Here is a 13,465-nt window from a genome sequence, read left to right on the forward strand (position 1 = left end):
CAACCCAATAATTCCAACCCCAATTCCTCTTTCATAAATAACTCCACATCTTCTCTTTCTCACTGACCATCACAGCCTTCATCTGACCACAATAAATGCCACCATAAAGGAAAACTCCTGGAAACCCTTGGGATAGAAAAACTAGCACAATTATGCTCAGTACTTATGCTGCTGATTTACACAAGCGATAACATTTTTTAAAAATGAAATTCTCTTCCTGTGTTCAAACCCCTACATGGCAATGTGCCTCCTGATATCCATAACCTTCACCAGCTCCACCATGCTCCAAGAGTTCTGGAGTTGCGAACAAGTCCGCCTTCCTTCACCCAAACATTGGCCGCTGTGCCTTCAGGTGTCTGGGTCCTAAGTTCTGGAATTCCTTCCCTAGACCCGCTGTCCTTCTCTATCTCAGTCTTCTCGTTTAAAACACTTCTTAAAGCCTACTTCTCCAACTAAGCTTTTAGTGCGTCCTTCTTTCACTAGGTAACAGTTTTTGTCTGATTACGCTCCTTTGAAGTACCACGGAATGTTTTACGACCTTAAAGGTGCAGCACAAATGCAAATTGTTGTTGTCGTGCATTTTGAATTATATGATTGTACTATTTTCTTCAAATCAAAATAGGAACAAAACTTGCCAAATTAAGTTTAAAATCATTTGTCATTAACTTCCTCCTTAGAAATTCAACCCACTCTTAATTTAATGATGTGACCTTAAATTGAACATTTTCCATTACAATAGTGCTAGTACACCATGCCACAATGAATTGCAGTTTGTATGGATGTTGGCAGATATGAACATAGTTTAGTCCACAGTGAAATCAGGCACTATACCCTTTCATGCACACATTGTGCGTTGTATGTTCAGTAGGTCTCAGGAAGATGTTCTGAGTCTGGTATGGTTGAAAATTAACTGTTTATTGATAACACGTAACTATGTACATATATAGGGTATAGCCCAAGCTATGAGCTAACTCCATGCTTGCTTCTACACAGGTCTCTGTCTTAGCCATGACTGACCCCAGTCTCAGGTCATGTGTTTCTTTATAAGACCATAAGACCATAAGACATAGGAGCGGAAGTAAGGCCATTCGGCCCATCGAGTCCACTCCACCATTCAATCATGGTTGATTTCAACTCCATTTACCCGCTCTCTCCCCATAGCCCTTAATTCCTCGAGAAATCAAGAATTTATCAATTTCTGTCTTGAAGACGCTCAACGTCTCGGCCTCCACAGCCCTCTGTGGCAATGAATTCCACAGACCCACCACTCTCTGGCTGAAGAAATTTCTCCTCATCTCTGTTCTAAAGTGACTCCCTTTTATTCTAAGGCTGTGCCCCCGCGTCCTAGTCTCCCCTGTTAATGGAAACAACTTCCCTACGTCCATCCTATCTAAGCCGTTCATTATCTTGTAAGTTTCTATCAGATCTCCCCTCAACCTCCTAAACTCCAATGAATATAATCCCACGATCCTCAGACGTTCATCGTATGTCAGGCCTACCATTCCTGGGATCATCCGTGTGAATCTCCGCTGGACCCGCTCCAGTGCCAGTATGTCCTTCCTGAGGTGTGGGGCCCAAAATTGCTCACAGTACTCCAAATGGGGCCTAACCAGTGCTTTATAAAGCCTCAGAAGTACATCCCTGCTTTTGTATTCCAAGCCTCTTGAGATAAATGACAACATTACATTTGCTTTCTTAATTACGGACTCAACCTGCAAGTTTACCTTTAGAGAATCCTGGACTAGGACTCCCAAGTCCCTTTGCACTTTAGCATTATGAATTTTGTCACCGTTTAGAAAATAGTCCATGCCTCTATTCTTTTTTCCAAAGTGTACGACCTCGCACTTGCCCACGTTGAATTTCATCAGCCACTTCTTGGACCACTCTCCTAAACTGTCTAAATCTTTCTGCAGCCTCCCCACCTCCTCAATACTACCTGCCTACACTATAGGTGGCGCTGCTTCCCAGTCCCACATTAACCCTTTTTATGGCAGGTACTCTTACACTACACTGCCTTTCAAGTCTTTACCCAACATATTTACATTATAATTGTGCTATCCCTCCCCTCAAATCTCTGACTTACTAAATTCAGATTGTCTGGAGGCTTGATAATTCTTCCAGACATTGGTCAAGTCACATTTGGAGGAGTTGTTGGCTCAGTTGATTTGGACACCTTTGCTGATTCAAAGTCTTGAGCTGTAACCTATGGGGGTGATCTTTCCAAAAAATTTCTAAGGGCCAAACTTGAAAACAGGAGAGTTTCAGATCCATTTTGTGGGTGAGTTTGAAAATGCAATCCTACGCTACTTTGTGCAAAAAATTATGCACAATCTGTTTCCCACCCATAGGAGGAGGGGGTGGGGCTTAAGCTTGCCGGAAAGACAGCTACTCACAGCAGAGGCCACAATAACGCGTGCACAAATCTCGCCATTCTGTGCAACCTCCACATCCTGGATATTGCCCGCCTTTCCCCACCCCCACAATCGCGGGCCCCCTGGCCGATCGGTCCCCCATCCTCCTTGATATTGCCACCCAACCCCCGGTACATCAACCCCCATCCTGCCTGGCCCACCCCAACCGAAGCCGGTTGCAGATTGCACAGCTTATCCCCACTGGCTGATTCCATAGCAGAGTGCACAGCTTCCCCCACCCACCTCCCCTTAGGCCCCGCCTCCTCAGTCCCTGCCCCCTTGACACTGCCCGGCACCTGGTGGGCAGTGCCAGGCTGGTAGTGCCAGGGTGCCAGGTTGGCACCATGAGGGTACTAGGCTGGCAGTGCCAAGTTGGCACTGCCCAAGGGGCACTGCCCACCCCATCCACTCGGGGGGCCTCAATGGCCTCTGGTCCTACAGGCGAGGCCATCACGTCAAGTCCCCGTTGATGGAGACCATACATGATCCTCATTGATGGGCACCTTCACCAGCAAGACCGCTAAGGCAAGTGAGCCCAGAGAATGGTGTCCTGGGCTCACTAATAATATTTAAATCAACATCACTATTGATTTATATATTATAATCAGCCTTGTGCCCTTCCTGCGTGCGTGGCTGATCTCGCCGCAATCTGGGCCTGGTAAGATCGCGAGAGGTGAGAAACTGGGCGCAAACCCAATTTTTCACCTCTTGCGCAATCTTACCAGCTCACCCCACCCATCAACCGGTGGAACGAAAAGTAAGATCGTTCTCTATGCTTCTGGCACTTGATTTTCTTCTTTTGATACACTTCTTATGTACTTCGGAGTTGAATATCTCTTTGTCAACTCCCCATCTACTCTGCTCAGGGGCCACAGGCTTGTCCCATTCTTTCCAGAGAAAGTGCTCTCTCTGTTCATTTATGTTACAAACCTGGTTTTCCTTGTACCATATAGTTGGCCATGATCTTCGTGGGAGTAGAAAGTATCTCTTCCTTTCATTTGGATGCTCCTCATCAGTGGGCTCACCTTGCAGTTTGGCTTTTATTGTGACTCTGTGTTCTTTCATGTGTCTCCGTGCCTTACTGACGTATACTATAACGATTTGATAGTCGCTAGTTCCTAGCTCCAGCATTGTCTTGGAGCTTTGTGTGTTGGCTGGAGGTCATAGTGCCTGTGCCTTGGTGTTTACAGGTAGTGTGATAGTAACAACTGGAGCCTTGGAGTGGGGCTCATTCTTCTGTTGCTGGTCATTTTCCTGTGTATTTTCTACTTTGAAAAGTTTATTCCCACTTGCCCCCTTCAAACCAGTAAAATCAAGTGAAACGCCAAGATATCTACTTCTTCCAAGTAACATCCGAGGTTAACTGTCTTGGTAGAAAGTGGCATTTCCATGCAGTAGCTGTTGAGAAGCCATCATCTTCCAAACAGCATTCAATTATCTCCATCTGTACTTATTATAAAATTAAATCTTATTCATTCCTTATTATTTGTTCCCCCAGTTCTACTTTTTAAGAGTTAATTAACAGCAATAACATTTTTTTTTCTGTTCCAGAAACTTACAGCTCCCTGGGAAAAACAATTCCTTCTAATCTCAAGTCTTGCTTGAGGCTTGTTAATGTTGGTATTACTTCTGTAGTTCTGTGCTCATAGTCCAAGCAAAATAACCCGTTTGCATCAACATTACCCATTTCTCTCTTTATCTATTTGTTTTATCAAAGGGACATTCTCTGCTTATCTCTCATGAGAAACTAATTTCAATCAGGAAGGAAATTCAGTTAAGTTTAACTAAATCTCTGCAAAGTCTATGTCACATCTCATAGGCTTGTAGCGGCTGGTTAGCTGTACAAGAGCAACTTTGATTACCCCATTTACATGGCAGGGTTGGGCTTTGGATTATCAGCGGCAACACAAAAAGACCATCAGTAAGAAAAATGTTTAACTCGCTCCTGACGAGGGTAAGTTGTGGTTTGCAGTGGCCCATTGTTCTGGAGTTCACATTTGCTACTGCTACTCAGTGACTGAATGAATTAAGCTCATTTCAACTTGTGCTCATTTTGAATTATGTTGTACATGCCTCTGACATCCTTCTTTTGTAAAAGCATTTCCGCCCTTTGGTTTTTTAACTTCTTCTTTGAGGGGGTCCAACATATGTTGGGATGCAGTTACACAGGTTAACCCTCTCTCGCATTCCCTGCAAGTAACTTGCTCTGCCTGTTTGTAGCACTCATCTATGTAAACTGTACATTTAAACATTTCAGCCCTGGTGCAGTTATGATGAGTTTGCGCAAACCCCTTCCAATACCAATCTGTTCTTCCTGGGGTGCTAGTACTCAATCATTGAGTAACGAATCCTCTGATGGCAATTTGGGGACACAGATTGAGTCCACAGGACTGTCATTTATAACCTAATTGAAATAGATGTGGAGATGCCAGCGTTGGACCGGGGTGGGCACAGTAAGAAGTCTCACAACACCAGGTTAAAGTCCAACAAGTTTATTTTGAATCACGAGCTTTCGGACCGCTGCTCCTCCATCAGATGAGTGGAGAGGTGGGTTCACAAACACGGCATATATAGGCAGAGACACAATAGCAAGATAATGGTTAGAATGCAAGTTTTTACAGGTAATCAAGTCTTTACAGGTACAGACAGTGCGAGTGGAGAGAAGGATAATCACAGGTTAAAGAGGTATGAATTGTCTCAAGCCAGGACAGTTAGTAACATTTTTCAAGCCCAGGCCAAATGGTGGGGGTTACATGTAGTGTGACATGAACCTAAGATCCCAGTTGAGGTTGTCCTCATGCATGCGGAACTTGGCTATCAGTTTCTGCTCAGTGATTCTGTGTTGTTGTGTGTCTCGAAAGCCGTCTTCGAAAACGCATACCCGAAGATCGGAGGCTGAATGCTCGTGACTGCTGAAGTGTCCCTTGAAATAGGTACATCTTTCAAATTTCACACAGATAAAGCTGATCTACTCAAGTGGGTATTCTCTAAACAGAGGTTCCTGTTTCAAGTCAAGTCTTTCCTTGCATTTATATTTCCATCTTGCTGAATTTTTACACTTTTCATTATTTTCCACTTGTTGCCTCCTATTACAATGTAGGTTGCTCCATACAAAAAGGTGAGAGTGAATATTAGAGGACACAAATGCGTTCAGGTGAGGAAGAGAATTCATGAGGAGTCATGGCCAGCATTTGATGTGGTCTGGGAATGTGGTGGTGAGTGAGCCCCCTCATTGAACCATTGCAGTCTGCAGTGGGTTAGCACTGCTGCCTCACAGCACCAGGGACCCGAGTTCGATTCCCAGCTTGGGTCACTGTCTGTGTGGAGTTTGCACGTTCTCCTCATGTCTGCGTGGGTTTCCTCCGGGTGCTCCTGTTTCCCCCCACAGTGCAAAGGTGTGTCGGTTAGGTGGATTGGCCACGCTAAATTGCCCCTTAGTGTCAGGGGCAGTGCCGGATTTCGGCATAAGCTAAACAAGCTACAGCTTAGGGCCTCACAATCCACAGGGGCCTCACAAAATTTCAGAAGGTTTACAATGAAGAGAACATTTAAGAGCGGATACCAGAAAAGAAAAAGAAAGCACCAGCTTGAAGAGCAACTCAAAAAATTACCAAAATTACCAAAATCTATGAGAGAGACCAAGCCAGCCAAATGATAAATATGTAATCAGTAAATGCATTCATTTGAAAATAATTTGTATTTTTCACTTTAAATACCTTGCTATTAAATAATTAAAAGGCATAATTATGTCTTTAATTTTTTTGTGGCGACCCAAGGTCCTGTTTTGGATGCACCTTTGTGAGACCTTTTGGTGTAACTTTTTAGCAAGGGGCCTCCAAGCTTTATATAGCTTAGGGCCTCACCAAGTCTAAATCCGCTGCTGGTCAGGGGGACTAGCTAGAGTAAATGTATGGAGTTCTGGGGATAGGGCCTGGGTGGGTTGTGGTCAGTGCAGACTCGATGGGCCGAATGGCCTCCTTCTGCACCATAAGATTCTATGATTCTATGTTCCCACAATCTTGTTAGAAAGGGAGCTCCAGGACTTTCACTCAGCAATGAAGAAGGAACAATGAAATACATCCAGGTTGGGATGGCTGATGGTATGGAAGGAATTGGCTAGCAATCTTGTTTCCATGCAGCTTGATGTGGTCTAGCCAGATCTAGTGATGAATGACTAAACCACTTGTATGCCAGATACACTCAAATCTGCACTCTCTGCACTTAAAATGGGAGTTACACCATTGGGAATGGCAAGTTTGGAAGAGAGAACATATTTTATTGGCGAGGAGGAGCTAAGGAAGTTGATAAACAAATCAACTGCTGCAGAAGTATTTTGCGCGCATGGAAGTTCAAAGGCTAAGCAATTTGGAGATTGAAATCTCAATTATAAGAGGCTTAGGGCAGATGCGAAAGGAAGTGGAGTTAGAGGGAATAGGATATACACAGGAAGTGAAGAGATAGCCCTGTCACTGAGATATAAATCAGCTATATTATCAATGACAATTATAGTGGCTATGTGAGATAAGAACATAAGAAATAGGAGCAGTAGGTCATCTAGCCTCTCGAGCCTGCTTCGCCATTCAATATGCTGCAGTCACTGAGGTGTAGGTATATCCACAGTGTTGTTGGGAGGGAATTCCAGGACTTTGATCTTGTGACAGTGAAGGAATGGCGATATATTTCCAAGTCAGGATGCTGAGTGACTTGGAGGGGATCTTTCTCTACACCCTAGCTATGACTGTAACATTATATTCTGCACACTCTCCTCTGTGAACGGTATGCTTTGTCTGTATGGTGCGCAAGAAACAATACTTTTCACTGTATACTAATACATGCGACAATAATAAATCAGATCAAATCAAATCAGTACTAAATCATGGAGTAACCAATCCTCTGACGGCAATTTGGGGACATAGATTGAGTCCTTAACATAGACTGGCATTTACGACCTAATTGAAATAGGTACATCTTTCAAATTTTACACAGATAAAGCTGATCTACTCAAATGGGTATGGCTCCAGGTGGTGGTGTTCCCAGGTATCTGCTGCTCTTGTCCTTCTAGACATTAGTATTTGTGCATTTGGAAGGTGCTGTCTAAGGAACATTGATGAGTTTCTGCAGTGCATCTTATAGATGGTTCACACTGCTGCCATTGCTTATCAGTGGTGGAGGGATTGAATGTTTGTTGAAGGGAGTACAATCAAACGGGGTGCTTTGCCCTGGATGGGGTCAAACTTCATCAGTGTTGCTGGAGCTGCACTCATCCAGGCAAGTACTTCATCAATGACCTTCCTTCCATCATAAGGTCAGAAGAGGGGATGTTTCACAATGACTGCACTATGTTCAGCAACCTTCATGGCTCCTCAGGCATCCATATGCAACAAGACCGGGACATTATTCTGGCTTGGCTGATAAGTGCCAGGCAATGATCATCTCCAACAAGAGAGAATCCAACCATCTCCCCATCACATGGCATTACCATTGCTGAACCCCCTACTATCAAATCCTGGGGGTTATCATTGACCACAAACTGAAGAGGACCAGCCACATAAATACAGTGGGTACAAGAAAAGGCTGGAAATTTGCAGTGAGTAACTCAGATTCTGACTTCCTAAAGCCTATCCACCATCTACAAGGCACAAGTCTAAAGTTAAAGTAAAGTTTATTTATTAGTCACAAGTAGGCTTTCATTAACACTGTCTGATAAAAAAAATTACAGGTATATGGGTGCTGTAGCTTGATGACTGGGATGGTTTCAGGCTAAGATCAGTGATCTCTTTGGTTTCGGTGTTGAACCAACTTAAATATGCTGATGAATGATTTATCTTTTCTTTCGGAAATAGCAGCTGCTGGGTGGATTTTAAAAATCTCTATCTGCAGCACCTGAATAGTCAAACAGTAGACAGGGTTCAAATTTACAAGTTGGATGGGGAGAGAGAGGGTGGTCCATACAGGAGTCATGATACCTTGGCACCTTTTCTCCTTCTGTCTGATATAGAGAAAACAGTTTTTTAAAACACAAAAGAGGATCAGCTGGCTTGTCACATGATCTTCTTTCTCCAACTGACCAGTGACCAAAATATGGTTATGGTTAGTGGATTCCAGGGGCAACTTGATTAGATTATGGCTGGGTGAATTCCTTTCTCAGCTAGAGTCCTTTGTGTGAAGTGATTACATCTAATCCTTGTTGCCCATCCAGTCCTTTTCAATTTAAAGCATGGTTTGGAACAGGGTATAAGAGCTTAAAAGGAGGGAGAGGGTTAAGGGGGACAGAAGGGAAGTGGGAAAGGTGAGTTGATTTCTGACTGATTAATTTTTTTCCTTCCTCCTCTTTTACATATGGTCGCCAAGGACAATTTTAAGCTCATTGATTCATTGGGAAGACCTGGCTCGGAAGAATGGAGATTGAAACTTGACCTCCTCCACTTCCCTTGTATATATGGGGCTCAGTTGCACATAGGACAACCCTTCCACTAGCTCCCATCAGGGGAGGGCAAGCAACAATTCAGGTGATTCCTATACTAGTGGCAGCATCATTGGGTCAAATTCAAAAGTTTGTTTCAGTGAACTGATAAATTTGCCTCTAATGTGAACCTCCTGGGAAACAGATACGGATTGTTTTCCAGTAAACCTTCAGGAATGATATCAGGATGGCTGATTCTCTTATCTGAGAAATAGGATTTTCGCTGAGGGTTCACATCTGCCGGCACAAAAGCTGTCACAAACATAATTAAAAACCCATGTAACATTAAAACTATATATATATATATATATATACTATACATATATATATTATAAATGAAAACAGGTTTCGAGGTCGTAATCTAATCTCTGGCTTTTCATGAGGTCACTTCAACCTCTCGATTAGATTACTACCTTGTAATCATTCCCAGCTCTTTATTGTTCTCTACAGTTTCACCCCATGGGAAACACAGGACAGCTTTATAATGACTAACTATCAGAATCAGATATAACTCAGGTGACACATGTGGAAAATAGCTTCATTTTACATACTCTGTGGTTGGTATTTGATAACAACACAGCCACCAACCTCTCTATTGGAGAATGGCACTAACTCTCGGAGAGTTAGCCATGTGACCTGGCTAAGCGTCAAAAATGAATAAACACCCCAGGGTTGGTCATCTATGGGCAGAGCGGACACCTGATACAGATGCAGAGATGCCCATGCCTGAGATCTCTGTCACCCGAGGTTTATCAGCTGGAGGTCAGAGGGCTGCAAAAAGACTTTTCAATGTAGTGGATACCAAGAACATTCATACCCACCCACCCTGCAAAGTTCACCATCTTGAGGATAGCCTCCCAAATGTGTACGGAATGGATGAAGAAATAGGCCAGAAAGATATTTAGAATCATAGAATCCCCACAGTACAGAATGAGGCCATTCAAAGAACAAAGAACAGTACAGCACAGGAAACAGGCCCTTCGGCCCTCCAAGCCTGTGCCGCTCCTTGGTCCAACTAGACCAATCGTTTGTATCCCTCCATTCCCAGGCTGCTCATGTGACTATCCAGGTAAGTCTTAAACGATGTCAGCGTGCCTGCCTCCACCACCCTACTTGGCAGCGCATTCCAGGCCCCCACCACCCTCTGTGTAAAAAACGTCCCTCTGATGTCTGAGTTATACTTCGCCCCTCTCAGCTTGAGCCCGTGACCCCTCGTGATCGTCACCTCCGACCTGGGAAAAAGCTTCCCACTGTTCACCCTATCTATACCCTTCATTCGGCCCATCGAGTCTGCATCGACCACAATCCCACCCAGGCCCTATTCCCACAATCCCACATATTACACACTGCATCAACCATAAACCATTATCTTATCACAGTATACTGTACTTAAATAGAAACTGCTTCATTTTGTCACACACGATGTGAATACCTCTGATCTTTCAGAGATTGTTGGGGAGCACTACAGCGGTCACGGGCATTCGGCCTCTGATATTCGGGTAAGCGTTCTCCAAGGTGGCCTTCACAACACACGACGGCGCAGAGTTGCTGAGCAGAAACTGATAGCCAAGTTCCGCACACACGAGGACGGCCTCAACCAGGATATTGGGTTCATGTCACACTATTTGTAACTCCCACAGCCTGCCTGGACCTGCAGAGTTTCACTGGCTGTCTTGTCTGGAGACAATACACATCTTTTTAGCCTGTCTTGATGCTCTCTCCACTCACGTTGTTTGTATCCTAAAGACTTGATTAGTTGTAAGTATTCGCATTCCAACCATTATTCATGTAAATTTAGTCTGTGTCTTTATATGCCCTGTTTGTGAACAGAATTCCCACTCACCTGAAGAAGGGGCTTGGAGCTCCGAAAGCTTGTGTGGCTTTTGCTACCAAATAAACCTGTTGGACTTCAACCTGGTGTTGTTAAACTTGTTACTGTATTTCAGAGATTTAAAGTAATGATAATATTACAAATATCTTGCTGTTATTAAACCCCGATTGTTGCGAGGAGTGATCAGTGTTATTGGAAAGAAGCTGCTGCCCAGGTGTTTCTTATTTTCTCTCCACGGATATTATTTTGCACTTTATCATTTAATATTGCACTGAGATTTATTTATCATCTTTGGTGAAAGTGTCAATGCTTGCGTGGATGTTTCTCATCATGAGCTCCTTGGGAATGATGCAAAGGTATGTGTGGATGTAAGGATCATAGATGAGAAAAATAAATTGCAGGCAGATCCAAATGTGACAGCAGAGCAGACTCAGATCTGGCAGATGTATTTTAATATAGATAAGGGTAGATTAAAGGATAATGCAGTGTGATGGACTTTGGGTTGGGGAACTCCATGCGTGTGTACCCCGTGCAGGGTAGTGTGTTCCAGCACGTTAAGCAGGGGAAGGACCGAGCGTTAAAATTGGTGCATGGACTTGATGCAATTAAAATGTTAAACTCTAACCACTGTATTCCAGAGCAGTCCTTTGATATCATGGTCTGGTAAGCATGTCTCTGCTAAAGAGATTAATGTCTTCATGTTTTCTATGCAGATTTAGGGCGACATGTTCTACTATTTGCAAAGTTTATCAAGAATCAAAGGAAAATTCCCTATGAATTAACATTAATTATATCATTAATAAACAATTGAAAATAAAAAATACACTGCTAGTGTGATAAATGCAATAGACAGGGGAAACATTATCAGGATACAACTGGTGAAGAATATCATGCTTGTGGGTGCTATGCTTAGGAAACAACAAGTACAAGGCATTGAAACATCCAATCAGCCATGTTTGTATTAAATGGTGGAGCAGGCTGGATGGGCTAAATGGCCTACTCCTATTCCTTGCACAAATTCTGATGGTTTTGAGGGTAAAAGCACTACCTTGCCGTGGTATTGAGCCATTCAGGGAGGTCACACAGTGGGCGCACGGTGGCACAGTGGTTAGCACTGCTGCCTCGCTGCGCCAGGGACCCGGGTTCAATTCCGGCCTTGGGGTGACTGTCTGTCTGGAGTTTGCACATTCTCTCCGTGTCTGCATTGGTTTCCTCCAGGTGCTCCCACGATTTCCTCCCACGGTCCAAAGATGTGCACCTTAGCTGGATTGGCCATGCTAAATTGCCGCTTAGTGTCCCAAGATGTGTAGGTTAGGTGGATTAGTAATGGGAAATAGGAAACTGGAAACCATCAAGCTGGTAGAAGGTATATTGACAGAGTCAGGGATGTAGATGGGAAGATCACCAGAAGAGACTGTCTGGAAAATGGTGGCTTGATGATTGATAGTGGATCATGGTGCAGGGAGATGAAGCGGGATGTGTAGGAGAATTGGCATTTAGCCTCAAAGATAGAGGTGAGTTCACCAAACAAAAACAGGGCACCTCTTACCCTGGCTGGCTGTGGCCAGGAAAATAAATCAGACACTGTTGTGAAATTCTGCAGGGTCTACATAAAACCCATATTTCCTGGTTTCCCAACCATTACGTCTACCGCCCTGCTCCCTTCCTGCCTCTCTGCAAATATTTGATTTCTGCTCTTCCTATCTTTCTGGAATCACAAGTGTAGGAGCATGCCTCAGGCTAGCTGCCAGCGTCCATCTAGTACTCCAGCTAATATCAAAACCTTTAGCAGAGAAGGGAAGGAAAAGGGAGAACTGAGGGGAAAATGATCATCGTGCTGAGTTGCAAGTTTATTAAATAGTCATGGATTTTGAATGGAATAATGAGATTTATTTTTTAAAGATCATAACCACATCTTGCGACAAAACACTAACTTCCTTTTTCCTGAAGCTTTGCTCATCAAATTACTGACCAAACCACAATGTCAACGTACATTCCATGGGTTTCTTATTATGGAAATAGTAACTTTGCGCAACTCTTTGTGGAATTTGCTGTTTCACATTTTTTTCTGATTGTACCCATTAGCTCCATATTGCTCCCAGACTTTTTCCATTCACCAGTATGAATTTGGTAGTCCATTCAAAAGTCTATTGCAGGAACTAGTCATTACTGAAGCAATGAACCATGTCAGCCCATCTGTCTCACATAGAACATTTTTTTTACATCATGTGTTTGCACTTTTACTTTTTCACATTACAGCTCTGAAGTTGCAAAACAAAATTAAAGAGTGGCAAGGAACGCAGTGTATTTAATTAAACCATGTTTAACCACCGTGGCATTACTTTATTTTCTTAACCTCTTTTGAGAATAAAAGGGTGCACCGATACTTGACTCAAAGTAGAGTGAGCTTATCCAAACATGTCTTTTGATATAATGTTTCATATCTACCTATGTCGTAATAGGTAATTGTACATCAATTAGATGTTGGCTGAAGGTTTCCGGCTGTTCCCAATGGCGGGATTCTCTGGTCCCATCAGCAGTGATCCCCACCGCCGCAGTTTCCCCTGCAGTGAAGGGTACGAACCACGGGTAAACCCGTTGGCAGCAGTGGGACTGGAAGATCCCGCCGCCGGCCAATGGTGGGCCGCCTCCGCAAGACATGCCATGGGGAGGGCGCTTCTGCAAGACACGCTGTGGGGGAGGGTGTGGAAAATCCTGCCCGTTGAATTTGAAGGTGTAAGAACACATGGGTGCGACAGA

Source organism: Mustelus asterias, chromosome 18 (genome assembly GCF_964213995.1).
Source record: "Mustelus asterias chromosome 18, sMusAst1.hap1.1, whole genome shotgun sequence".
Taxonomy (NCBI): Eukaryota; Metazoa; Chordata; class Chondrichthyes; order Carcharhiniformes; family Triakidae; genus Mustelus; species Mustelus asterias.